Source organism: Eptesicus fuscus, chromosome 2, assembly GCF_027574615.1.
Source record: "Eptesicus fuscus isolate TK198812 chromosome 2, DD_ASM_mEF_20220401, whole genome shotgun sequence".
NCBI classification, from domain to species: domain Eukaryota; kingdom Metazoa; phylum Chordata; class Mammalia; order Chiroptera; family Vespertilionidae; genus Eptesicus; species Eptesicus fuscus.
The window spans coordinates 61,482,318-61,509,850 of NC_072474.1; the positions used below are offsets into that span (position 1 = coordinate 61,482,318).

At 38.2% G+C, this 27,533-nt stretch overlaps 1 protein-coding gene across 3 annotated transcripts in view; it reads right to left on the reverse strand.

The window, feature by feature from the left end:
- ARHGAP24 (Rho GTPase activating protein 24) overlaps window positions 1–27,533 on the reverse strand; it is a 460,097-nt gene that overhangs the window by 194,797 nt on the left and 237,767 nt on the right. Inside the window, exon 1 of one of the 3 annotated variants that reach the window (XM_008143591.3) lies at window positions 3,177–5,447. The exons of the other annotated variants lie outside the window; for them this stretch is intronic. The gene's annotated coding sequence lies outside the window, so the exon portion shown is untranslated. Of the gene's footprint in view, window positions 1–3,176; window positions 5,448–27,533 lie in introns of those variants that run through there. 3 annotated transcript variants of the gene reach the window in all.

Below are 27,533 nucleotides of genomic sequence, written 5' to 3' on the forward strand. Positions count from 1 at the left end.
GCTATGATGACGTGTGCTGACCACCAGTGGGTGTGTGCAGAACATGGTGGGCATCGGCCGCGGTGGGATGGTGGAGCAGGTGAGCGGGGGCACCAGACCAACCAAGGCGGGGCGCCAGTCATTGTCTTCGGGGCAAGCCTCTGGTGGTTACTGAAAATTCTTTGCTCCCATGTGCCACAGTCCTGCCCTGCTCTTGCACCTGCTGCTGGCACTGGCCCCTCTCGCACCCACTGCCGGCGACTGGAGCCAGCCCTGATCACTCGGTGCCATCAGTGGGTGCGAGCGGCGGCTGCTGGCCCCAATCACCCCTCAGGGCTTCTCCACCTCCCCCTGCTCCTGCAGGGCGATCAGAGCCAGCAGCTGCCTCTCACACCCCTGCCAGCGATGGCCCTGCTCGTACCCACTTCCGGTGCTGGAGCTGTCACTTGCACCCACTGCCGGTGCCTGCCACCAGTCTCGATCGCTCGGCACCATCAGCGGGTACAAGCAGCAGCTGCCAGCCCTGATCACCCCTGAGGGTTTCTCCACCTCCTCCTGCTCCTGAGGGGTGATCGGGGCAGCAGCTGCTGCGTGCACCCACTGCTGGCGCCGGCCCCAATGGCTTCGCACCTTCAGCAGGTGTGAGCGGGGCCAGTGCTGTCAATGCGTGGAAGTGGTGGCAGCAGGAGCAGGACTGCTGGCAGACAGGTGATGGGGGCCACAGCAGGAGGGCCAGGCAGGGGCACGGAGAATGGGCCGAGACCCACCCCTGTGCCTACCACAGCCTCACGGCCCATAGTTCCTTTCAAGGTGCACGAATACATGCACTGGGACCCCTAGTATGTAAAATAAAAAATAACAAGCCCAAAGGGCCTCTAACACAAAGGCCTCACAACATATTTCTGAAGCTGTATGATCAAGTAATTAGCAACGGACTCTAATTAAATTAAAATTGGGACTTAGAATTATCTTGGAATCCCTTTATGGTTTCATATATTTGTCTAATATATGCAGTTTTTTCTTGTGTAGAGTGGGATTAATAAATGTGACTTCCAGCATTATCAAGATCATTGAGAAGCTTGTGATTTATTTTGTTCTGAGGTGCACAACATAAAATATATTGAATATAAGGAAACTTACATGGTGCTACTTAATTCAATGTACACAGTTTATAAAATTGCTTTATAGTATTTTCAGCTTAAAAGAAATTTACTTACAAGTAAGGACCCCATTTAAGAAATCAAGATATCATTGAGAAAATTAACCTTGCATTATTTTTGTCCCTAAGGCATAATCTCCATACAGGGGAATTATACAGACTACAGGATAAATATTTTTCCTTTTCTCTCTTCCCTAAAAGCATTATTATGCGATTTCCCAGCCACGTATGCATGTGAACAGCACATGCCTGAAGTGAATGGGATTAAAATAAAACACTTAGTACTTGATTAATATTAAGTCTGCCCCTTGGAGCTTGATTAGTCACTGATTCCTTAACATATACCTCCAATAACTTCATAAAAAGGAGAAGAACCAGGATTTTCTGTATTAGATGCAGCAATGCCTTACTTCTCCCAAAGCCACATCTATGGCAACTTCTTCTACAGAACACAAGTAAGAACTTGGACACAAACCAAAAGTCTCCTGAGCACCTAAAATAGATGTTGCTGTGTCTATGCACTTTGGTACATGCATTTTTCTCATAAAAGAATCTCATGGGCCCTTGGAGAATGTTATTGTCTCTCATTCCACCTATACTATTTTATAAACCTTATTTTTTTTCTGGTTTTCTTGTGCACAGCACAAAATAAATAATAATTATACAGGGGGAGTTGAGATTGAAAGGAGTTGTTCGAGGAATGCAAACTGTCCACACTGATAAACAACAACAACAACAACAACAACAAAGTCACTCTTCCATATGAATGGTGCACACAAGAGAAAAAAAAATGTCCTATAAACATAATACAAGAATTTTGAAAAGCACTGTGATTGTGTGATCTTGTGACATAAGAAGTAATAGCCTTACATACCACAGAATAGGCCCCTAAAGTACATTACATTATAGAATAGTTCCACAGTGTGTATACACAAGGAGAATGCTGAGTAATTCAGAAAACATTGAATTAAATTTAGTTCCCTCTAGAGAGAGATCAAAATATAGAGTGGATCTCAGAAAGTTAACTATCCCAAAATAACTAAGTTCTTTCTAAAGCTTTTGGATTTTTAGTGGTAAACTTGTAAGCTTTCACTTTTCTTGCCAAGGCCACATATGTAGAACGCCTTAATTGTCTCTATTATTTGTCTTTTGATCGGCAGCAAATGGTATAAATCAGCTATCTGGTTCTCTGGGAAAAGAGTGGCACCTTGGATGACAGGGGTGGAGTCCCTCCTGTCCCCTGCACTGCCACTGTGGGCTATCTCCTTTTAGCTCCCAGCGCCCCTCCAGAGTTCAGTGATTTGAAGACTTATTGCAAATGTCACTCTTCTTAGGAATGTACTTCCTTTTAAGTGGATGAGCTTCAATAAGACAAACTTCATTTAAAAAAAGAAAAAGCAGGCTTACCATTTTTTTTTTTACATAAATGGGAATAAAAGGAAGGGTTAAAATTAACAATTAAATATAAAAGCAAACTAGAGGTTAAAACCCCAATTCAAAAATGTATGTTTTCCAGGTCAGATCCACGAAGTTAAGAAGGGGTCAGTTAGCCTCCACTAAGTCAGTTAAAGTGCCTGGATCGTCCCTGCCCTAGTCCTCTTATCTGATTGGCTCTATATTGGTTCTATACTTCAAGCTGAAGATGCATTAATCTATCCCTCCCCTTTAGTCCAGAACATTCTGTACATTCTGTAATGTTAAAGCATCTCCCTCTTTATCCCACACAAACAATAAGCACAAAAACCTCCCGTGACAAGAAGCAGCAGCAGAACAAAGCTCAACTCTGCTTTAAAATAAAATAGCAACAAAGATCATTTGGCTCCTGAAAACAAAGCATAACAAAATGAAGTAAAATCCTAGTAGCTTCAATTATCAACAACCACAAAACACTGTCGCCAGAAAAGCTGAGTTATCTTAAAGAGTGTACTTTCTCTCAGAATAGAGGTAAGGTGGAGGAAAAAGGTCAAATGACCACGGAATACGTGTGCCCAGAAACAAATGACCCCTGAAGGAGATTTCAGTGAGTAAAAAACAGTACCTTATAAGTAACTGGTCTTGTCTACTCACAGCTGTTCCCAGTGCCGACTCTTGTTTAACTGTCTACTGCCTTCAGTTTAAAGTTTGTTCTGTTGGCAAAAAAGTACAGAGCTTGTCTGGAAAATGCTGTTTGGACATAAATCATTCCTTTTAAAGCGGTGGTAGCTGTATTCAGGCTTTCTTGTAGAGGGGCTTATAAACTCTTCCTGTAGCTAATTTTCTCCCTCCTTCTTTCCTTCAGACTTTCTCAATATCCTCCTATCCCATATATTGAAGAAAGAGACAGAGGGAGGAGAGGGGGGGAAAAAAAAGAACCACTAGGAAATATACCTTAAATAATGTAGTAATTGAGCACTTAGAAAATAAAAAATAAAAATCAATGAGAAACATAGAAAGTACATCGGAGTCTTAAACATAATTTAGTCCTAATGACCTCATTTTATAGATAAGGAAACTGATGTCCAGAGAAATATAATTTGAACAAGGTAACTCACATAACTAATTAGTGCCACAGCTAACAACAGAGACAGGGTTTTACAACTCTCAATTCAATGCTCTTTCCACTACATTAGTTAACTTAGGGGAAATGGTTTACCTTTTTCCTCTGTATCCTTGTATAATGCCCAAATGAGCTGGTAGGGAGCAGTAACACAATTAATAATATAAGAACCATCTGTTCCAAGAGAAAATATTTATCTCTGTTTTAAAATTAATACTGAGAGTTTCCCTATAATGTTTAATTTCTTTGTATACTTAGGGTATAATCTTTTATAATCTTTTTTTTTTTTTTGCTGATTTTCCAGAATATTTGTTGTTGTTGATTATTTATTTATTTTTATTTTTCAATTGCAGTTTACATTCAATATTGTTTTGTATTGGTTTCAGACGTATGGCACAGTGGTCAGACAATCATGTACTTTCCAGGATATTTTTATGTCTTGGGAGTTGTCACTTTTCAGGGGATGTTAATAACATCCCACAGTCCTTAACAAGGACTACCTCTATAAGACTTGTTGCTATGACAGGTGTTACAGTAAGTCTTTAACATTTCTACCCAATACCAGTGATATTGTTACATGGCTCTTGAACTAGAAACATATTACTATTTCCACAAATGCCCACTTCCAATTTTCAAATTTTTTTAATCACAAATATAAATTAATTCTGATTATTACTAATTATATATTCTTTTAAATAAAGAGAAGCAGCATAATAATTTTTATTTGCTGTCTTTCAAATTAAATATCCTACTTATATATAAAAAATTATTTCCTCTAACTCAAGGGGGGTTGTCCTTAAATAATTTTTTAAAATTTTCCTTTCTGAAATGTATTCATTCACTTATTTCATAAATTGAACATTTATAAACCTCATCCTTCCATTGTGGAATATAATAACTGACAAGCAATAACTTTTTAAGAGAAGTGCATAATTTTCAAAGAAAATCAAAGGGTTTAGATAGGAAATAAGGCCAATTTTCTGTAATTAACTTTTTATCCATTCTCACACTTTAAGCATGTGCTCAAAATTTATTTATATTCTATCCACTGAGTTGCCCACTGACATCAATGTACATCCCCAGATGAGATAAACCAAAATACGAAGTGGCCCAGATTGAAATTGCTCTGGTCACTACTAACCTTTCTACCTGATTTAAGTTCCTTAAAATATTAAAGCCGGAAATCCGAGAAACATTACCATCTACATTTATACATAATACTAATATGTCAAATATGACAGGAGTTTGGCACACTGATAGACATTGCTTGGCTTTACTAAAAGTAATCTGTATTTTTCTTTTACTTCTTAAACTTTACTTTTGACTTGAACCCTTTGCCTTTTGTCCGTTAAGAGGAGCAGGAAGGAAATATGAGTAAAACCTTGAAAGAGATGTAGACTGTGAGGAGGCACACAGAGATTTAGATGGAATGAGTCAGGATGATTCAGGGCTGGCGAGTGGACGCAGGAAGGAAGGTGTAAGCAGGAGTCACGTACCAGCAGGTTTTTTAGAACAGAAGTGGGCTGAACCACAAACAATAGATTATAGGTATTGAATTCAAGAACCAGATTCTCCCAAAATAGGTTAAGCAAAGAGGGAACTAGCAATTTTGGTGACCAGTGCAAGCAATAGGAAATTGGCCCTCAAACGTACTTTGTAATTCATGACATGGTTCATTTCTACCCATTGGAAGGAAGGCATGTGCTGTCAAAATATGTGAATTCAACACAATCCAAAATAGCACAATAATATACAACCATTTAAAAAAATTGCCCCTCTATATTTAGGTCCCTTGGACATACTCCAGGTTGCCCTACATACTCCAGGCATGCTCTGGATTTCAGAGTGCTAGGGTAGTTTGGAGGGGAATAGTTACTGTGTTCTGAAGGCTGGACCTGTGGAGTTGAATTTCACTGATGGGAGAAGTACTTAGAGAAGAGGTGAACTCCAGGGCAGACTATATTAACACAGGCAAGGCAGTCGGAATTCTCTAACGCTTGATCTCCTCCTCTCAGTTTTCACGTTTACAGTAACACTAGAAGAAGGCTTTTACTAAGGAATCCCAGAGAGCAATTTTGTGATAGCAGTGAAGGGAAGTGATTGCACAAACAGCTACTGGGTTATAATATTCTAGGCTTGGGTGGGGATTCCTCACATGGAAGTTTTTAACCATCCCAGGAAATAAATGCACATAAAAATCGCAAGCATCAACTCTTAAACCAATTCAAGCTCATGCCTACTTTGTTGCTCATCTCCTCTCACAATCCATTCTCCAGCAGCCAGAGTGATTGTTCCCTTCTTCATACCCTCTGATGATTTCCCATCATTCCCCTGCTTTATATCTTCCAATGATTTCCTATTATTCCATTTCATACCCTCTAATGGTTTCCCATCATTCACTTCTCTCATATTTCCCAATGACTTCCCATCATTCCCCTGTTTCATCCCTACAATAATTTTCCATTGTCCTCAGTATAAATCCAAATGCTTAATTATGGCCTCCTAGGCCCTGCACAATTTTGCCTGTTTATCTTTCCTACTGATTTCTTAACATGATAGACCTATCATTCTAGAATTTTTCTCCCTCATATATTCACAAGACTACTTCCTTCTCAGCACTCAAGACTCCTATCTCCAGCCCAGCCAGCATGGCTCAGTGGTTGAGCAGCAACCTGTGAACCCGGAGGTCAGGGTTTGATTCCCGGTCAGGGTACATGCTGGGATTGTGGGCTCGATCCCCAGTGTAGGGCATGCAGGAGGCAACCAATCAATGATTCTGTCTCATCATTGATGATTCTATCTCTCTCTCCTTCTCCCTGCCTCTCTGAAATGAATTAAAAAAATTTTTTTAAAAGAGTCATCTCCAGTGCTACCTCCCCAGAATAAAGATTTCTTGACCACTCTAGCTAACCATCTTTTCCCCCACATATACTCACTCTCTACCCCATTTCCCTATTTTAACTTTTCTCCATAACACTTACCACTATCAAAAATTATCTTTGGTTCTTTTTTACTTATTCATTAATTCAAATAGTTAGTTAGTTTAAATATGTTTACTGTATCTCCTCTAGAATAAGTTTTATAAGATCAGAACTATATCAGAAGTTACAAATAAGATTAGAAGCATATGATTTAGGGTTTTTTAAAACCACATTATTCCCAGTGTTCAGAATAGTGCAGTGATGGCGAACCTATGACACGCGTGTCAGCACTGACACGTGTAGCCATTTCTGATGACACGCGGCCGCATGCCGAGGATGAAACATTTGCTGCTCCTGAGGATGAAACATTTGCGACTAGAGTCTTGGAGTTAGTTTTTTCCTCAAAGTGGCACACTACCCGAGTTATGCTCAGTTTTTTGGCGAAGTTTGACACACCAAGCTCAAAAGGATGCCCATCACTGGAATAATGTCTACTATAAAATAGGCATTTGACAAACATTTCTGGAATGAATTAATTATATTTCCTCTCTGGGTTACTACTCTTCAGTCAACAAACAACTAACATAAGTCCATCAGTGTGAAGGCAAAGATGAATCTATTTCTGCAATTGGCTTTGCAAACCTCCCTATGGCTCAGAGCTAGGTATCACAGGAAGTGAGAGCCCCCACTGGGCTCTAGGCATTTATATCTACACAAGGTGCCTCTAAGCCCTTGGATTTTGCCAACACAAAGGCTGGAATATATCCTTGACTTGCCAGAATATCGTCTTTAGTTATATGCACCAAACTAGATAAGTGATTACATTTGCTAGAAGATCCTAAGAGCTTCCGGACATGTCCTTTTTTTCCTGAACCTGGAGTAGCTGCCATTATTGAAACAGCAGATATCCTAAAGTTAATTCTATCCTTTCCAGGTGTTTTCAAGAAGTCGCTCTTTGCTGCCAGCTCTTTAGGAGCAGAAGTAAATCCTTGCATTCACAGCATATGTTTCTACAGACAAAATAATTTCAGAGAGGTGAGTTCACAGATAATAGAATCTCCCACCTCAGTTCTCTCCACACTGATTCAGAGCTCTCCAGTGAGCTGTAAATTAGATTTCCTCTCCTGTCTCATGTCCTACAGCTTCCTAATTACCTGCCCTAGTGAGTCAGCCTTTCTGGACCCCACGGCTCAGGAACATTGTGGGATAATGTGACTGGCTCAACACACCCGGGGTCCAGCCACATCAGAAAGGTGGCTGCGTGATGGCAGGCAAAAAGAAAGTGATTCTTTATTTGGAAGACAATGATTTTCCCTAAGCCTCAAAGCAGCTGTGTTCCCTAGGATACCCAGGAAGAGGAAATTTCTTGCCTAAACACTCCTGCTGCTCAGTGGTACGTAAAATAATTAAAATCATTCTTGCAAAAAGTGCCCTTTTTATGGTACTAAGTGCATATTAATCTCAGTATATAAGTGGCATTTATTTAGTCAATGAAACAAAGCTACAAATATTTATTTATTTTAAATATATTTTTTATTGATTTCAGAGAGGATCATTGATTGGTTGCCTCCTGCATACCCCCTACTGGGGATTGAGCCTGCAATGCAGGCATGTGCCCCTGACCAGAATCAAACCCGGGACCCTTCAGTCTGCAGGCCCATGCTCTATCCACTGAGCGAAACCAGCTAGGGCTACAAATATTTATTGATTGTCTCCTATAGATAAGGCCTTGTGAAAGGCAATGATGTTTGTATAAGTATTCCTTGTTATCTCACGGGATAATATTTTTTCTTTATCTAGAATACAAATTTCTCTAGGAAAATAAGTAAAAGTTTCTTCTTTCCTTCCCTCCTTTCTCTCTCTCTCTTTCTGTCTCTCTCTCTCTTTCTACCTCTCTCTCTCTCTTTCTTCCTTCCTTCCTTCCTTCCTTCAATTTCTTGAAGCCCATGTATATGAGTCCATATATTGTGCAATGCTTGGGTATAAAGAAAGAGACAATATCCTTTGTCAGGAAGATTACCCTTGGAGGTGGGAGTTTATAGACTATTGGGGAGACCAGCATGGGGTTATAAAGGAACCTGGACTTAAGATGGGAAGGGACCAAAGGAGGCTTCCTTGAGCAGGTGAAATCAGAGCACATTTTGAACACAGGAGCGGGAGAGGAGTAACATGCCAGGCTGGAGAGGGGGCACACTTGGATCACTTCAAGTAGTACTTCTAAAGCTGGAAGGCAGAATAAAAGTTATAGACTAATAGATAAAATATGCAGAAGGAATATATACAAAACCCAGGCTCAGGAATTTGGTTTTTATCCTAAGGAAATAGGTAGCTACTAAAGAATTTTAAACAGGAAATATTTCGTGTGTAGAATGCTAAATGAAGAAAGAATTTAGAGACAGGTGGTCTAAAGGTCTGCTTGAGAGGTTGTTTCTTTACCCAAGTAAGACATTGTGGTGGTCTGAAATTAGGCATTAGAGACGAGATGGCCTCAAAAGATATTAAAAACTTTCCATAAGTAAGAAGATGTGAGAAAGGCAAACTTACTTCCAAAATCTCTAGAAGATCATTAGAGGAAAACGTATCCAGTTATCAGAATTGCATGGAAATGTAGTAAGTCTTCATTACAAAAAAGACATTTTTCATAAACACGCTCCATTTACAGATGTAGAAGCTGAGGCACAAACTTGAAAGGGTGACAGCAGCACGGGACTCCTGTCTATCTGACTACAAAGCCCATGTTCTGTACACTAAATTTCTCTTTGAGGTCATACATTTTGAATACCTTTGAAAACGTGGGTGACTAGATTTGAAGAGATTGGAATATAACTTGGAAGTATCATAAGATACTCCTTAGGCAGAACCGCTTACGTTTTCTAAGCATAATCATGTTCATATTGGAGATCTAATGTACACACAATTTGTATTTGCACTCTTTCTATGGAACTATATGTTTAACTACCATGCAAGACACAAATCCTTCATTAAATTCCTCTAGAAAATCTAATTATTTTTAAGCTTGGAAGGTTTATTCACACTCTATTAGGGCAGCCAGTTGAAACCAAAATAAAAGTGGGCTTGGCAGATCAATCAAGTCAAATATTGAATTTTGACTAGAATAAAGTTTGGAGGACAACACAGTTTCAATGAATCTAGGAGGGCAACAGGTAACACTGTTAAGACATGGAAAATAGAAAGGAACAAACATAGCCCAAACAGGAAATGATGCTGAGATTTGTCTCAAAGGCTGGAGTAGGAAAATTCCTTTTCTAGCATATTTTACATCTACTCCGGGTAGGGCTACCAAACACTTTACTGCCCAAACCTTGACTCTTTGAGAGTAAAAGGAGGTGCTATTATTAATTAAAATGGAAAAGCAGGCAAAAACCAGGACTCATATAGGCAAACCTGGATATACACCACCCTACCTAGAGGTTGGCACTAAAGCTGACCTTCAGATGATGACAGTATCAAGAATGAAGTCATGCCCTAACCTGTTTGGCTCAGTGGATAGAGCATCAGCCTGCCGACTGAAGGGTCCCAGGTTCGATTCCTGTCAAGGGCATGTACCTTGGTTGCAGGCACATCCCCAGTGGGGGGTGTGCAGGAGGCAGCTGATCGATGTTTCTAACTCTCTATCCCTCTCCCTTCCTCTCTGTAAAAAATCAATAAAATATATTAAAAAAAAAAAGAATGAAGTCTTAGGTCTTAGAGTAACTGGCTTTTAAAGCGAGGCAAGACAAGCAAGTCAGAATTCTTATACAACTTGGACAAGGTATTCAATACAAAGGCCAGATTAACTGCACCATTGGGATATATTAATTATTTCAGTTCTGTAACTTTATTAAAAATGATACCAAACAATGAAAAAGGCAGTCACAGATAATATATATAATATCTAGTCTCAAATAAACTAATGTATTCATATAAACATTTTAGCTACAAGTGATATTGGTATAGATGGGTGCCCCTAGCTATTTTGATGATTTAAAAATAAGCACAAGCTTTATTTTTCAATGTATTAACCATCAGTGAATCAATATTAGTAAATGCAAAACTGTCCCAGCCAGAGTGGCTCAGTGGTTGAGCGTGGACCTATGAACCAGGAGGTCAAGGTTCAGTTCCCAGTCAGGGCACATGCCCGGGTTGAGGACTTGATCCCCAGTGTGGGGTGTGCAGGAGGCAGCCAATCAATGATTTTCTCTCATCATTGATGTTTCTACCTCTCTCTTCCTCTTCCTTTCTCTCTGAAATCAATAAAAAATATATTTAAAAAAAAAAACAACACCAAATGGAATCCAATCTTAATCCACTCTTCTGCCCCACACCTGACTTATTTCCTGAAATGAGCACATCCTTGCTTATAAGGCAAGGCTCCTTACTAGACTGGAAAAGGGAAGGATGAGCAGAGGCCAAATAGCCAACATGCCCAGGGACAGACAGCACACAACAGCCAGAATTAATTAGGTTTCCAACTTCAGTTCTATCAGCAACTAGCTGTTTGACCTTGGACAAAACATTCCACTGAGACTTATTTTTCTCTTATATAAAATGAGAAGATATCATAAGATTACCTCAGAGGTTCGATCAGATGTGAAACTTAACTATTATCTGAAATAATTGCCTCCCATATGTTTTACATTTGCTTAAGGTTTATTTAACCATGAGGATTGGGATGATGTCTGTTGCATCCTGAAGAAATTTAAACAGCCAGTTATTGACAAAACAACTGTAATAGTAACAATAATAATGATTTTTTAAAGACTCCCAGGGATATAAACAGAGGCAATGGGGAGGCATTTCATTTTTTTTTTTTTAAGCGTATAATAGAAAGACTATTAGGATTTTCTTAGGGGAAAAGTCATCAGATGTAAAATGCCGAACCACAATGTGCTTTGTAGTTTTGAAATAGTAAGCTTCTTCTTTGGGCTCCCAAAACACACCGAGGATCAGGCTCTGTGAGTTTATACAGAACAAGAAGGCTTCCCTCAGAAGCGTCAGGTTGTTTCCCTATGCTGTCATTCTTCACAAGCAAAGAAAGAATCCACATGTATAGGCCAGAATGTTGGGAATGGTTAGAGGAAGCACCTTCCTGGGTTTAATCTTTGACAAGTCCCCAGGCACTCAAGCATGGTTCAAAAAATAATGAAAACAAATTGCCTGTTGATCCAGTGCTATTGGGCTTCAGATGTCAATGTAACCAAATATAAGGAAGCTGGACTTTTCCCTCATATTATTTTGATTCCTTTTCAAACAGAAGTAACATATTTTCTTATTAAAATATAAACAACATGAAATGATATAATGTATAATTTTAGCTTTCTTACCCTCTCAACCCTCACCAATATTATTTCTAAGAATTAATCACTCTCAACAGTTTGCTGTGCCTTTACCCAGGCTTATCTATCTTCTATCTATCTATCTATCTATCTATCTATCTATCTATCTATGTCATCTTTCATTTATCTATATCCATCCACAAAGGTGTATATTTGTACACATACATTCATGTGCACAGCCACAAATCTGTGTTTGAAAAAGAAAACATTATCTTCCTTTATCCCAATCTTGACACAGTTATTAAATTTATTGACTTTTACAGCCAAGTCGGCAAGCATAGTAATAAATGTGTCCCTTTTCCCATCATAAAATCTCTTCTCCATCTTTAAACCCCTGGACATATCTGTACAACTATCAGGTGGCAAAGAAAAAAATTGCAATGTTATTTTTACTAGCAATCAAGATGCTAAGCAAAATGAGTATCTAATGAATGAATGGATGAATCACATCAAAGACCCTAATCTCATCCATGTGGGAGAGGCTGCCAGGAAACAACTATATGTGAATTGACATCCATAGTATCCATTTCTCTTTTTATCAAGAGTTCAAAATTGCTTTTTTGAATGTCTTTTAATCATTGCTTTGTGTGAGGATGCCTGTTTCAAACCTGAATACTGAATTTTTTATCCTCACTATATGACCACTAAACAATGAAAAGTGTGACTTGAATAGATTCCCCTCCTTCATCATAAATTGGTCTCTGTACTGTCTCCATCATTTTAATCAACACTTGGTCGGGTTTATCAATCCCAGTATCCTTGGTGAATTTACAGTGTCTTATAAAAGATGCCAACGCACGTTTCCCACAACCTTTCTAGAAAAATAAAGCACTATTACAAGCCAACCTTTAGCCAGCAGTTATTGAACTGGTAAGCTTATCACTGGCAGTTTTAGCCTATCCAGAAAATAATTTTATTTTTCTTAGAAATTTTAGACAGTATATTCTTTGTTTTCACCTTTCAAACTACATTTGATAGCCCCTTGGTCATGCAATGAACTTCAACTCTTAAGACTTTTTCTTCACAATACTCAATGAATCTATCATCGCTTATGTTATTAATATCTTCCTATGAGAGAATATATATTTCAGTCATGGGGAGCGTTGTCATTGTAATTTGTTATGGAATGTTACAGTGTTTATATTCTACAAACTCAACTTGTTATTAATAAGTAGATGCTATTTAAAGACATAAGACAGATGAGATTGCCAAAAAGAAAGTGTTGTTAGAAAAGACAAACAAGGACTAAGAACCATAGCACGCCAATGAAATGTTAGATGTGTTAATAGTGTGTATGCAGTTTATAAACATATGAATTAGATATAGTTGCAGTGGGATATGTTGTTCATTGAAACGTCTGGAGATGCCTGCTTTCACTCCGTTGAATGTGGTAACAAAAATAATTGTGCAAGGGTAGAAGGGCTATAGTAGAAGTATGAGTCATTGTTAGGTTTTGTAACATTTTATTTTGGAATAATTTCAAATTCACAGGAATATTGTAAGAATACTACAAACAAAACCCATGCACCCCCCCCCCCATTTAGTAATTTTTATCTATCATAATATGTATATGCATACTTTTTTTTCTGATTCACATTAGTGAGTTAGAGACAATATATACCTTTATCAGTACACAATGTGTACTTCCCAAGAGCAAGAATATTTTTGTTCATAGCTTCAGTATAATTCTCAAAGTTGTGAAATTTAACATTAACACAATATTATTACTACTCTACAGTCCATACTCAAATTTCTAAATTGCTTCACTAATCTCACTAATGTCCTTTATAGCCACTATTTTTCCATTTCAAGATCCAATCTATAGCCACACATTGTGATTGGTGTCAGTTTTCTATATTCTCCTTTAACCTGGAACAGTTCTCAACCTTGAAATTTTTAAAGGGTACAAGCATATTATTTTATAGTCTCTCTCTCAGTTTGAATTTGCCTAATATTTTCTCATGATTAGATTCAGGTTACGCATTTTTAGCAGAAACGCCCGAAGTGATATTGTGTCCTTCTCCATGCATCATATTAAGAGGCACATGCTGTCAGATTGCCCTGATATTGATGAAGTTAACTTTGACCCATTTTCTTATCATATTCTCACTGAGTGGTTTTAGCATCCACTGATGGATTAGTTAATTCTTTCCATTCCTTCTATATATATTAGTTGGCACTCTATTATAAGAAAGAACTTTCTCATCATACCAAGTTTTTATTCATTTAGGTTAATATGAACTCATGCATTTTTATTTTATTCAGTTAGTCAAACCAATTATTTTATTAGGTGCTTTATTAATTTTTTTTTTGAAAAAAAGAATTTATTACTTACAAGTCCTGGAAATTATATGGTACACCTAGGAGAACTACACTGCAAGGTCCTGAATAGAAAGAGAGAGAGCGAGCCGGCCTTGCTTCTGCTTTTACTGGGGTCGAGGGTGGAGCCTAGGGAATTTAAAGTGCCACAAAAGGAAAAAACAAGCAGCCACAATGGTCAGTTATAAAATCAAACAAGATCTCTAACACAAAGGAGAGGTGGGGGCTGGTTTCTTATTAAGTACTCTAGTACTTAAATTATTTTAGACTTAGCCAGTAGGAGACCCTTCAGGCTGGTTTCCGTGACCTTTTTCGATGTCACTATCATTTTTTGAGTACTTCCTTAATTGTAGGCTTTCCCTGTTCCAGATTTCAGTCAGTCTTCTCACCGTGATTTATTTTAATGCAGAATGGCATTTAGAAACCAAGTGCTGAACATTCATGACATTGCTTCTAAACCCCCTCCTCAGTAGAGTTACTAAATATTTATATATATATATACACATACACATTTTATATTTCAGTTTTTTTATTTTTAATATATTTTTATTGATCTAAGAGAGGAAGGGAGAGGGAGAAGAGATAGAAATATCAATGATGAGAATCATTGATTGGCTGCCTCCTGCACACCCCCTACTGGGGATTGAGCCCTCAACCTGGCCATGTGCCTTTGACCAGAATCAAACCCAGAACCCTTCAGTCTGCAGGCCAATGCTCTATCCACTGAGCCAAACTGGCTAAGGTTTATATTTCAGTTTTTTAATCATGTTTTGAGTTTTGACAATATGATTGCATTTTCAGGTTTAAAATATGGGACATTATCATTTATATTTCTTCCCACCTCTCCTCCCACCTCCTCCTACACTTTTATTATATATAAATATTGACAAAATAATAAGGTTATATCTCCTTTCTGTTCTATAACCCAATTTTTGCCAGTTGTTTAATCTTAGTCCCATAGTTATATTAATTCAATGTTACTGTGAGAATTTTATCATATATTCCCATCCCCCAGTTTCTTATTAGATTCATTTTCAGTTTCATGAATTTCACATTGGAATAATTTTTTCAAGGAGGCCTGGGTATTGACTGTACAATTGCAGCAGCCACTGCACCTGGCCTTGATGCATTTTCATTGGTATCACTTTATTATTCTCAGAACTTCCGGTGTCTTCTGGCAGTCAACATTGCTGTGAAGAAGTCTAGGTAGGTATGTTTTTTACACTTTGTCTGCAACTTGATTTTATCATCTGAATGCCAGCAGAATTTTTTCTTTTCCCTTATTCTAGATAACAAAGATATGTCCAGATACTTATGTTTTATGTCAATCTGATGTGTCCATTTAATCTGCAGATTAAGGTACTCCTTTTACTCCACTTTTTTCTTTCTTTCATTATGTCTTTAAATATTTTCCTTAGGTCATTTATTGGCTTTTGCACTTTAGGGATACCAATTATTTCCTTCTTGTCTACTTTTTTTTTTTTGGTAATTATTCTAATCTCTGTGTCTCCCCTCTGCTTTCACCACAATTATTTCAAATATTTCTTTCCTTCCTGCCAGTGATCTCATCTGCAGTTCTGTCTTCCCAACTTTCTTCATTCTAATTTATTTTTTAGATTTATAAAGGTCTTTTTAAGTTCTTAATTTATCCCTTCAACTCAGAAGCTTTTTTTTTTTTTCTGTTGCTTTATCTCTGTCTTTGAGCTCACATCTATGGAATTCGTGGTTTCTTTAGGAAATTCATTTTCTTTTAGAATGCATAGCATGGGTACTTGTGGAGGACTTTAGATTTCTACTTTGTTTTTATTCTCTATTGGATATTTTTCAATCTGTATTTGGCATGCTATTCTCATGTTCTTATCTTTGTTTCTTTTTAATTGTTTTATTTTTTATTGTTGTGATTTTGCTGTAATACTGCTGCAGGCGGTCATGCCACTTCATTTCACTTTGCTCATGGTTAACACAGCAGTGGCTTCTAGACAGTCTTTTCCCTGAGTCTGTGAGGGTGAATCTCTTTGACATCCTCCCAACTTTGTAAGAACATTGTTTATCTTTCCTTCAGAGCAACGATGATTCTTCAGCAGTGGGTACATTTCTTTGGCTGTATCCTTAGAATATCTTAAGCTTTTCAACTTTACAGCAGTTCCTTTTGTCAACAGCCACTTCCAAGGATAAACAAACATGAATAAGGTAGTAAGCATCGTAGCATTAAATATACAAACATGTGCTGTCTTCGCCAGTCATTTCAGTTGCTCATTTGCCAGACAAAACAAGGATAAGAGAGCTGAACTCCTACCAAGAATGTCACGGTTTGGGAAGAGCCTCTCTTTCTCTCTACATCATATTTGACACTTGGTAACATCAGCTACAAATACTCTACCACTGCCCTGACTAAAATACAATAGTGAAATTTGAAAGTATCTTCTCTCTCTTCTTTAATAACTTGCCCGTCAAAAGAAATCTACATGCCAAAGAGCAGATGTCATTTCCCTGCCTCCCTCCCAGGTACACAGGTTGGTTTGGTTGTTGCTGGGATGCTCTGCTCAAGTCTGCAGGGCTTTAGGTATATCTGGACATGCCTTCCTCCTCTTCCACAGGAATGCCATAAGCTGTGCTGTGGGCTCAGAGCATGTATTAAAGGTGGTGAGGCATTGGCGTGTGAGTGTGTGTCATGCTCATAGAACACATACAGAACAAACACATAGACGTTCTAAAAAACACATACCTATATGGAAATGGACAGAAGCAGAGCAACCTGGAGAAACAGTTAAATTTATTCAAATCCAAAACATTAAAGTTTTAGAAGATGAGCTTGTAGGACCAACACACCCTTTAAAACTATTTGTTAAGCATTAAAATTGTGAGAAAGTTTTGACTTTGAGAAGCAGAAAAAGGCAAGTGGACTCAGTGTAGTTTACTGTTGCAAGTTAGAGCTAAGAAATGACCTTAGTGCTTTCTGGTCTCGTGGGAGGCACTTGGCACAAGTGGGGAATTTTGCGTTTTCTCTTAATTATGTTTTTGTTTTAGGAGATTTTTCTTCTACTTTTCACATGCTGTGTTTCCTTGTTTGTGGTCCTAAGTCATGCAGAAACAAGCGCATGGTCTGCCAGAAGACACAGGGCCATACAAGGCTGTACTTCTTAGTCTTTAACAAGTATGTTATCACTTAAAATATACGCTCTATCTAAAATACAGATTCTGATTCTGGCTGAAGGATGGGGTGGAGACCTGAGAATTTGATTTTCTAACAATACTGCTCATCAGAGGGGTACACTTTGAGGGACAAGGGATATGCATGCTACTGGTTTTAAAAGAATGGTTCAATTTTAAGGGTCTAGAGTCACTGCAATGGCCAAGGAGCAAGGAGTTCTTTCAGGGCGTTAACTTGCATCTCGGACCTTTATGTAAGTACAATAGATTCCAAAAATCTTCCAATGTTTTATTATTCTCTCCTTCTTAATCTTTTTCCTTTCTTTCTTCCTTCTTTTCTTCTCTCTCTTTTTTTCTTTCTTTCTTTTTTTTTTTTTTTGTCTCCACTTACTTCTTTGATCCCAGCCCCCACCCTCTTCTCCACTTCCTTCTTCTATATATAGAAGGATAACTGAGTCACAATATTCCAAATTAGGAAATGGGACCATTATTTTTATGGCTTTTTCCTCCAGAGCTTTAAGTATTTTGATTTTGCACTATCATTGTTGATGTTATTTTAGGCTGAAAACAGATAGCAAAGTACAAGAACTCTCACTCAACAGTAAAGTACAGCAAATCAACAACTTTAATGTTTGCACAAATTGTAATCTGTAATTTATAAGTGGGGGGGCGGGCAAATACATGCTGGGAAAAAATCAACAACCCCAACACAAAAAAGTGATTCCCCATTATTGTGAGTAAATTTATTTCTGCTCTGTTCTCAAGTTTTCATTACCAAAGGATTATGCTGTACATGAGATTTCATGTTTCAAGAGTATGGCCACTGCTTTTATTTATTTATTTTGTTTGCTAATCCTCACCCAAGGATATTTTTTCCATTGATTTTTAGAAAGTGGAAGGAAGGGAGTGAGGGGGAGAGAGAGAAAAGGGAGGGAGAAGAGAGAGGGAGAAAGAGAGAGAAAAAGAGAGAGAGACATTTGAGAGATGATACAGAGATTGGTTAACTCCCGCATGCAAACCGACTGGGATCTGGGATCAAACCTGCAACCTAGGTACCTGCCCTTGTCCAGGAATCGAATATGCAACCCTTTGGTGCTCCAGCCGACATCCTAACCACTGAGTGCACCGGCTGGGGCATGGCCACTGATTTTTTAAAAAGTACTTTCCATCTGGAAAAGTTAGCCTCTGTCTTTGAAACCTAGAACTAGATAGGCTTTCAAGGTAAACTTTCATAAAAAACAAGCACATCCATTTCATGACCTCTCCCCACTGTCTTCCATAGTTATTTTTCTAATTTTTGTCCTTCTGAAACTGCAAATACATAGTAATTTATTTTACTTAATATATCAGAAGCTTGCTAATAAAAAATAGATGTTCACAGTTTCTTTTTGAAGCTGCTATTGTGCTTTGAGACAGACCTAAGCAAACATGAAAACACTTTCACCCTGAAGAATTTTTCTATCCCTCCCCCAAGAATATTTTTACATATGTACCTTAGCAAACCTTTTGACCCATTTTTTCTGGTGCTCATTTTCTAAAGATTATTCATTCTGAATCCATAGATAGCACTTATGTGCTCTGAATTAAACCCATGAATCAATAAAAACAAAGCTTCAATATTCTACTAACAAGTATGTTCTTTTATTCCACTCACTACATAGTATAATTCACACACCATTAACATAATTTTATTAACTCAGTCTCACCAAATTAAGTTGAGGAGCTCAGTTTTAAGTAATAGCTACCTTTGTTAAACTCTTTCTAGACTATGTCGTGTATTTAAGAGTTGACTTTCGTTTAAACATTAGCTTAGAAATTAAAGCTTATGGGTTGATTTCCATGTTATCATTCATTAAAAAGCTAAACAAATATTCTTTTACTATTGTATGGAAGCAGATTCTTATCATACTTTTCAAAGATAATCAGCCATTTGGGCCAACAGGCAACAATCTGTAGGTCTTTCCTATGGTAACATATGCCTTTCATAGGGCAACAAGCAAGTGTACCTGGTTTATTCAAATACAAACACATGTCTAAGTAGTATAAGTTTTCTGAATTGGAAAGTACTAACGAGGAGATGTATAATGAGAAATCTTTGAGAGTAATAATAACAGAAAAGGTGATGTACTTATGCCACACCAAAACTGTTAATATAAAACATCTCCATCCTTATGAGCATTCAGAATTTGTCCTTGGTTTCTCCTCTCTGTTAGGTGACGATTAAAAAAACAACAACAAAAATAACACACACACACACACACACACACCAATTACTTTGGGGAATGGAGAAAAGGAAAAGAATGTAACTCTAGTTGCTGTCAACAGCTCGACACTAGAACAATTTCAGTGTCAGATATTGCTTCTCAATCAATACCAAGCTCTGTGGTTAAAAGAACTGCATCAAACCAGTGTTTCATCTGGTTAATGATATCAGTAAGGGTTATCTCTACACAGAGTGAAAAGGTCACTGATCAAATAGCAGTGACTCCCTCACATTGTTATTGCTCATTGATTGTTTAACGACCCCTGTATAGAATCTTCTCCTTTAAGGCACTGTGTACGGCAGGGGAGAATAATAACCAAATGTTGCCTCTTAAGAGCCCTCACACTAGACAGAAAAGTGGATCTCATCAGCCTATCCCTTTATAATAATGTACCTAAAATAAAGTATGAGAAGGTATATATTAAAAAGAAGCTGAAGAAAAGAAACTCTGGCTTAAAGATTTCTTGGTAGTAAAGAAACAAAATAAATAAATAAATAAATGAATAAATAAATAAATAAATAAATAAATAAATAAATAAATAAATATTTCAAGAAACCCTCAGTGTTGTTAGTAAATTCCATGGCATTCAGCTAATATATGATGCTGAATTCTATACTTCTTAAACAAATCGCAAATCTATTTCCTCACAGACCTCGAAATTCATTAGGAGAGACAGAAAACGAACATTTAAAAAATAAATTGATATGGAAATGATACGATTCTGACTTCGGATAATACAATGTAATGGAAATAGCAATCCTGTTTATTGCTGCTTTTGCATCTTGTAAAAGCCTTTAGTTTTGTCATGCCTGGCAAGAAAGTACAAGTGTGTGAGTGCTTAGAAGGTACTTTATTAGCTTTATCACAGACTTCGGAAAATTTACAGTAATCACACCCCACCAGTATTATATCAGAAGGGTAAAAGAGAAGTATTTAAAACACTCTGTCCTTTAAACTAAATAAATGAACAAACAAATGAAGTACACATGACTAAGTAGTCCTGACTCCTCCCTCTGCCACTTGAAGGCTCTGGGCTCCTGGCCTTCCTTCCCTGTTGGTGGTTGGACACTGACTCTTTCATTCGTTCAGGCCTCTTCCCTCCTCAGTGCCTTGCCTCTTGTTGGTAGGTGCACCCTGCCTCAGGGGACTCGGTTATTTCAGTGGCACTGGGATGGACCTAATGATTTTTCTGTAAGTTGACAAACTACTAGGTTTTATCACCTGAAAAATAGAAGCAACAACTGTTTATGTAAGTGCCCTAGGGACCATAGTTAATCATTCTTGCAAGTAATATTACATGGGATATAATTCGGGTTTACTGCATTCAGTGTTTTCCCCAATATAAGAAAATAATGGCCTGGCCAGCAGAGCAAAGCGCCAGTGATTTATCACAAATGAATGCTATACCGCGTGCTTTTTAGGACTAAGTAACTGTGTCAAATCATTCCACTGGAATATTGACTTCCTGCAACTATAAAAATACCAGAATCTGGCAGTAAGTATACGTTCAAAATACTGATAACATGTTTGCAAGATTCAAAAGTGATAATTTTTAAAATACTTTATTTTAGATAGTAATAGGAAAATCAGGCATAAAAAGATTTAAGCTATTATGTCATTAAATTTTAAATATGTACTTTAAAACAATCACAGATACTCTAAGTTTTATACCATGTCCTCTTGGTTTTCCTTTCTTTAAAAAACAACAGTATCTCCAACCTTGCTGATCTTCACAATTCTGCTAATTTAACCAGTGGTATCGAGTGAATCTATTTTAGGCACACAGGAATTCTTTGCATAAGTGTCATAGGAAATTGCTTTCGTCTCTTTGGTGGGCCTGCTGTTGGAGGAACTTCTGGCAAGAAAGGAGGCTGCAGAGCCTAATGTGGAAGCTGGAGCTTGGGAGTCAGACTGACCTGGACCAATCCCAGCTCATTGCTCCTGGGGTGCATGAAGATGGGCTTTTGTTTCTTTTAACCATTTGGTTTCCCTTATTTGGCTCATTTGTAAAATAGAGATAATGTATCTCACAGATTTGTTTGAAGGAATAATTCAGATAAAAAATATTCAAAGTACTTCACACTGTCACCTTTAAAGAAACCATCATTTTAATAATAATACTATTTGTTAATTTATGTTAATTAGCTTTGGTACAGGGAAGGTTGAGAAAAGTGGAAGACTGGCCGCAGGGCATCATATATTTTCCCTCAGATCCTTCTTTAACCACCTTCTCATCTTCCCTTGTCATTCTCATAGAAAAGAATACCGTGTGATTTTCTGGACATGAGAAACCTGCTCAAACAGGGTCAAATTTAATGTATACATATAATTGCATAATATAGTTTCTCTATAAATATAGACTCAAATTTCTTAATGAATTGTTCTGTATTGTATCTTAGTATTGGGACAACTATTTTGAGCAAATCACCTTTCCTTAAATACTGTGCTGTATTCACCCACAGCCATATGACATTCCAAATGGAAAACTGAGCTTAAGCAGAATACTGCAAGATGTGTTTGCTGATGGGATGCCTTCATGTGCACTAGCAATGCAATTATATGATGGCCACTGGCCAACTGGCTCAGGTCTTGAAGAGACAATAGAAAGGCCGTGAGACATAAACAGGAACTTTGGGGAAGAAACAACATAGCACTGTTGATCATAATACAGCCGTTACTATGGACTCCGTCTTTCCTCTCTCTACACAAACCTTAAATGCATTTGTTGGTTCACTCGAACTCATGCTCTGTCCCAGGAGAGAAGAGCCAGCGCTCAGAAGGTTAAGACTTCTGGTCTGACACAGTGAAAAGGGGTCACTTCTGCTGCCTGCTCCTTGGGGTGTTCTCTGCTTCTGAAACTCACCTTCGTTACTGTGCACAGAGAGAACGTGTGTATGTGTTTCAGGCATGTTTTTTGCTTACTCTGAAACTCTACCCCTTTCTCTTACTGTATTTGTTTTTCATTTGACCCATGCATCAGGACCACATTATTTTCTCTTCCTTTAATAATATCCTTTCTCAGTCAACTCAGGTTTCCCAGTAGAACTTCCATTGGTTTCCCTTTAATTCCTTTTTCTCAGTTTTATCTCCCCCACCCCCTTTTTGATTGTAAATTCCAGCTTGGATGAACAAAGAGGAGAATTCACTTGTATAAACAAAAGGCCAATAAAGATTGGCATGCTCCCGGTGGGGCTCATTCTGGGTGGGAATCAGGTGATGGTGAGAGATGAGATTGGAAGAGGAGAGCATTCTCACTACTGGGAGGTGTCAGCACATGGGGAGACTAGGGAGATATCATCACAAGAAATGGCTCTAGAACTATCTTGGTTGCACTGATAAGACTTGGGTGCTTGTTTCTTTACATGCACTTTGATAAAGGATGAGACAGAATCAGATTAGGAAGAACTCCAGCTATCTCCAAGCTGTTGTCCTAGTTGGGGAAGTAACTTCAACTTCAATACCACCATGAAAAAAATGAGAACCTATCCTCCCAAAGTAATCAGAATAATGTTTTCCTTCATTTTTCCTGTTGACATTGAAATGCCTACGGAGATCTCATTACTGTTGTTTTTCATATTTGAATTTTAAATCATTGATAAGCTGTAGTAATACTGATCCATGACTAAAAACAGGCAGAGGCAGGGAGCTAAGAAATATTTTTCAGAGAGCAATTGGAACACTGCAGATATGCATCTGTCAAAATCGGAAGGCAGAAGATGTACATAAGACAGAGTTGGCTGTTCAATTTGTGAACTACTTGAGGCAAGTCAGATCTCTTCTGAGTAAAATTTATAAGAATCCCTAATGTGATGGGCCTTGAACCCTTCCAAGCTCTGTCCTTCTTGGCTTAGGGCCTTCTGCTCTTCCTGCATCTCATCACCATAGCGATTACAGTCCAAAAAAACCTCATATGGCAATGATTTAATTGGCTTCAAATCTTGCTCCAAAGGTGTCACAGGTGTTTTGGTCCTATTCCCCACTTTTCCCATTTAGAAGCAGATTACTCAAATAGCAGAAAGAAAATGCCATTTCTGTTGCCATATGGGAAGCTCAGTGTTATAGTTAAAGAAAAACTCAAATAGAAAAGTCTAAGTTTCTTAGACCTGAAAGTAGTATTCCATTGCAATATAAATGGCATATCATATGATTGAAACATTTATTAATAAGAAGTATAAAAGCATGTTTTAAAAGTTTCAAGGTGACAACCAACTCCCTTCCTTTTTAACATCTGTCTAGTTTATCCACACCTTCCAATCCCACTGCCACTGAACCATTGCCCACAGACTCATTTCCTCAGACCTACTTCTTAAATAGGCCTCAAGTGCAATTCTGTTCATATAGCTTTGTGCGGATACCTGCCAAAGAGACCACAGAATAAGAGTTGAATTTCTTAACACTCTGCATTAAGCCTTTCACAAGCTGGGCTCAACCACTATGCCAATATTACAGCCATTAGTCTGTCTTCACCAACCAAACAAGTATCAATAATCATTCTGTTCCTTCTTGATAAATGTTATTTCCACTACTTTGATTATAAAAATCCTATCTGTATTTTGAGAACCTGTTCAAATGCCGTTTTCCTCATTACATCTTCCCCGATTCTTCTGGCAGAAAGTAATTTTCCCCTTCTTTATGTTCCCCTAACATTTGGTTTTATCTTTCTCCTATAGTCCTTATTAAATTCTTCCCCCTAAAATTACTAATGTATAACTATCAATTCATCCTGTAGGATTCCAATGAAAAGGGTCCCAGAATGACACATAAAGCAAAATTGGGATTGAGATTAATATTTTTCCATAATATTCAGGTTGAAATCAAAATTCTACAATGATCCTATATAATAAAATCCTAATATTCAAATCAACTAAACAGTGGAAAGACCAGTCGCTATGACACCACTGACCACCAGGGGGCAGATGCTCAACACAGGAGCTGCCCCCTGGTGGTCAGTGCACTCTCACAGGGGGAGCGCTGCTCAGCCAGAAGCTGGGTGGCGAGCGCAGCGGTGGTGGCAGGAGCCTCTCCTGCCTCCATGGCAGGCAGACATCCCCTCGGGGTCCTGGACTGCAAGAGGCTGCAGGCCAGGCTGAGGGACCCCTCCCTGCACCCCCGGGCCTCTAGTATGTTATATTTTTCCTCATTGAATATCTGGTAGTAAAATTGGGATATTAAAGTGATTTTTTTTCCTGTTAATTGTGAACTAAGTTGTACACACCATGCCTTCCTGTGGGATACACTGGAAGGGATATGGTAACAATAAAAAGAATAATAAAAATAATTTTTATATTCAAGTCTCACTAGCATAATTATAGCAATGTCTGTCCCCTAACCTCCTTTTCTTAGGAGGGTCCTGGGGTGGCTCATGCATCATTTTCCTTGACAATGTGCTTCTCTTCCACACACGGTGGTCTCTGTGCCTTTCATGCTTACTGTGTGGTACACAATGACACAAATCGCTCTTCTCTTTGTGCCCCCCTTGTCTCCTTCCAAAACGGTGTTCCTTCTCATGATGTCTTGTTAACCTGCTCACTTCCCTCCCTCTATTGTGCTGTGTGTTCTGAGGTGCTGGGCTCCCCTCTCACAGCATAAAATTGCAAAACAAGGTGCTCACACTCCGTATCCAAATTTCCTTAGAGGACTGTATTGGAAGAGCGTGGAAGTGATATTCCTTCCTGCAGACACACCATCTGGGTGCAGCTGGGTATTTGGGCTCCGTATCTGCTGGAGGGGACTACCTCTTCACTTGGCATCCCTTGTCTCCCCATTACCCCAGCCCAGTCATTGTCCCTCATTTCCCACTACTGGACTTTAGGCGTCCTCCCTCCAAATCCCCTGAACTGTGGCTTAATTCCTGGTATGAACACAGACAACAGGCCCCTTTGGGATCCACACTCCCATAGGTACACAGCCGTCTCCAGGAAGTGCGGCTGATGCACACCTTAGAGTTGACAGACTTTCATTATAATGACTAGGCTACGTTTCTCTTTTATTCACATTGTGTGTGTGTGTGTGTGTGTGTGTGTGTGTGTGTGTGTGTGTGTGAAAAAACACACTCTCATGAATAGATTATTGACATCATTGCATTTTATAATGGAAGTGGCAGTGAGTAAACTTTTAAAAAACGTTTGGGCCCTTTAAAAACTTTTAGAGCCCATAATACAGTTTAGCACGTTCCTAGTCTTGTTTTCATTGACCCCTTGCTGCCCTCTAGTGAGTGTCTGGTATATCCCCCTCGGCTTCCAATTGGGATGAAAGTTGACCTGTGGAAAGAGAGAGGAAGCCTGACTCAAATGTGCTAAGTGGATTCATTTTAGGCTCAGAAAGGTCATCCGGCCTCTGGAGAAGAGCTGGATTCCAGGAACCTTCAGACACTGTGCTACTTTGGTCAGAGGACAAACAAGAAAACATGCAAAAATAACTTTGGAGCATAGTTAACATTACTCAGGGCCCAGTAATACCCTGAAATGCATTTGCCCCTGCATCATTGCTGTAGAATTAGAGCCAATTCAGCCACTGAGAGATTCCTTCCATCCCAGTCTGAATTCAAATCCCCTTGGTCAACAAGGCACTTTGGAATTACGCTGCTGTTCAGCAAACACCTCTTGAGTCCTGGAGGCCAACAAAATACAGCCAACTGCAGGAAAGAGGATGCCTTGTGATAGCAAGCAAACAATAACAAAGTGTAGCAATGGGGCTGGCACTGACTAAGGTGTGATTGCTGAGAATTTTCTTCTCTACACAGTATGAAAACTTACTTGACTGAAAGTTATTAAAGTCTTTGAAAAGTTTCAAGTCATTGAAAACAGAAAAGATACTAAGAGAAGAGTTCGCTCAGTATCCAGAAATATTTGTTCAAGATCCCCCTTCTTTATTTTTTACTGACTCAAGTGAGAAACTAGGTTCTGTAAGTTCTTCTCCAATAAGTACAAGTGAGTGTTAGTTACTAACACCCAGAAATTATATTATAATAAAAAGCTTTGAGATTAAAATAGCAACATTTTAAAGTCAGATATAGAATCTTAAAGCTCTAATTTTTAGAAGATAATTTAGGTGTGAATCATAATGTCCAATTCCTAAAAATATATCTTATTTGATTAAATGTATAGAATGGTTTAAATACTTGCAATTATTTTGTACGTGTATGGGACTTTTAGTTTAATCAGTTCATTTATTGACTATTAAGAAAAAATTTAATGGGTATGGATATACTGTATCATCTGTTGGCTATTGTAATCTCAAATATGATTGCATTTCTTAGTGCCTTATCTTTTACTAGAAGGGGCCCTGAAAAAAAGCCTAGTGTTCTCAATTATAACTGACATAAAATACTGGAAGCCTCCCATAGTTCAGTAGCCGAAACAGTGTTAACACATAAAGGAATAAGTTTACTTACCCCCCGAAATTAAGGAAGAAAACATGCTACTCAATCGTTGAACAATTCAGCGTTGTGAAACCAATGTGTTGGTGTTTTTATTTCATGTGTTGTAACACTCAATACCATACAAGCTTTGACGTGTCTACATTCTGACGTCTGACATCAAGTACACTTAGAAATGCACTGCACTGAGATAAAAAATAAACTTCTTCATAATAAATGTTTACCCACTATGTTTAAAGGCTCTTCCCAGGTAAGCAAGTTAGTTTACACAAAGGAAGAATTGTGCCCATAAGTATGCGGAGATGGTAATGAGGGGAAAAAAGTTAGATTTTATGGTTCTAAGAAAAAATGTGAAATAGCCCACCTCCCAGAAAATTACAGTGGAAGATTCACCTCCCTTCATTCATTTGTTCAGGACTTAATATAGTGTTCATAAATCAAAGACACAATTTTTGTCTCAAAAAGCTTACACAACTTAAAATAGAGGCCAT